The sequence below is a fragment of the Belonocnema kinseyi genome, chromosome 3 (assembly GCF_010883055.1).
Source record: "Belonocnema kinseyi isolate 2016_QV_RU_SX_M_011 chromosome 3, B_treatae_v1, whole genome shotgun sequence".
NCBI lineage: Eukaryota > Metazoa > Arthropoda > Insecta > Hymenoptera > Cynipidae > Belonocnema > Belonocnema kinseyi.
Genome location: NC_046659.1, coordinates 76,749,009 through 76,750,896, shown reverse-complemented (window position 1 = coordinate 76,750,896; position 1,888 = coordinate 76,749,009). Strand labels below are relative to the sequence as shown.

General features: G+C 36.9%; 1 protein-coding gene across 1 annotated transcript in view; it reads right to left on the bottom strand.

The window, feature by feature from the left end:
- The window catches only part of LOC117170137 (neprilysin-2-like), a 26,853-nt gene that overhangs the window by 8,183 nt on the left and 16,782 nt on the right, over positions 1-1,888 (bottom strand). The window lies entirely within an intron of this gene.

The window sequence follows — 1,888 nt, the reverse complement described above, 5'->3', positions numbered from 1 at the left end:
CTCAGGTAAAATAATTTTCAAAAAAGTGAAGGTCATTCCTGAAGTAAATTTCAACGAGGAATTCAATGGTGACCTTTATTATGACCTTGAAGTTGACCTTCATGGCTTTTTGAAGGTCAGCTTTGTTTTTATAAATGGAAACCCTTTTTTTTACACCTGCAATTGATAGAGTGGAAAATTCTATGTTTAGGTACGCACCCAAGTCATAGGTCAATTGTAATGTTCAAGGTTAGTTACAGATTATTTTAAATTAACAAAGTTTTCCAAGAGGTCAGTGTAATTCCTAAAGTGAATTTCAATGAGAAATTCATTGGTGAGCTCAGTATTTATCTCGGTTACATCGTTTTGAATATTGTAAAATCATAAGGAAATTTTTCATTAAAATTTCCAGGTGTTCTGGTGAAAGTTATGTTCTTCCCCGAAGAGTTATAGAGTCCTATACCGTTTTTCGATACCTAAGTCAATAACTACGGCGATACCATAAGTCCTATACCGTTTTTCCATACGAATATTAGAAATAGAAACTAAATTTACGTATTACGAGTACATACTTACTATCTTTAGCTAAAAGATTATTATGGCGCAAGATAAACTTTCGGAACGAGAGAGGGTATCTGTATTAATGATGCGTATTTGGGGAGATCGAGTTCGATCTTATGACCAAGTTCGTTTGCTTTTTAATAACACTTTTCGTAATGGAGAAGGGTTAAATCCTGTCTCAAAATCAACAATTGAAAGAACTGTAAGGCGCTTTATGAATCATGGATCTATCAAGGACCTTCAGAGAACTGGTCGGCCAAAATCTGCAGGATCTAAGGAGATGAAGATGGACATATCCCAAGCATTTGTTGAAAACCCACACCTTCGTTTTCGTCGGGCTAGTGATGAGGGTAACGCTGCTCCTGAGACAGTGCGAAATATTTTAAAAACCATTAATTTCCATCCTTACAAAGTTCATCTGGTACAAGAGAGCTCAATGAAGACGATCCTGATCGTCGGGTTCAATTTTGTGAAATTATGAGGGACGGAAATGATAGAGATCCTCTTTTCTTGTAAAATACAGTATTTTCAGATGAATCTACTTTCACTTTAAAAGGTAGAGTTAACAGGCAAAATTGTAGATATTGGTCCGACACAAATTCTGATTGGATGTTGGAGAGTCACACACAATATCCACAAAAGATTAATGTTTGGGCCGGTATCTTGAATGATACATTGATAGGCCCTTTCTTTATCGATGGTAATCTCAATGCCCGTGCATATGAAGAACTTCTCAGAAACCAAATTGAACCAAGAATAAGGGAGATTACAGGCGATAATTATAAAAATATTTGGTTCCAGCAGCACGGAGCAGCGGCTCATTAGGGGAAGGGAGGTTCGAGCATATTAAGATCTTCAGTTTCCTCAAAGGTGGATTGAAAGAAGGGGTGAAATCGAGTGGCCTACTAGATCACCTGATCTGACGCCTCTCGACTATTTTCTTTGGGGTTATTTAGAGAGCAAAGTATAATCAACGCACGTCGTTGTTCCTGGGTACTGCTAAACGTAAACGTAAACTACTTGGAAAAATCCTTTAAAAAACCTTGAAGATCCACACCAAGTTCAATACAGAGCTCAATAATGAATCTTACAATTGATCGATGCCTTGGGTACGTACCTGACCGCAGAATTTTCCGCTTTATCGATTGCAGATGTAAAAAAGGGTGTTTCTATTTAAAAAAACAAAGTTGACCTTCGAAAAGCCATGAAGTTCAACCTCAATGTCAAAATGAGTGTCACTATTGAATTTCTCGTTAAAATTTACTTCAGGAATGACCTTCACTTTTTTGAAAAATATTTTACCTGAGGAAATATTCAACCGTCCCGGGACTTTTTTGACACCCTATAT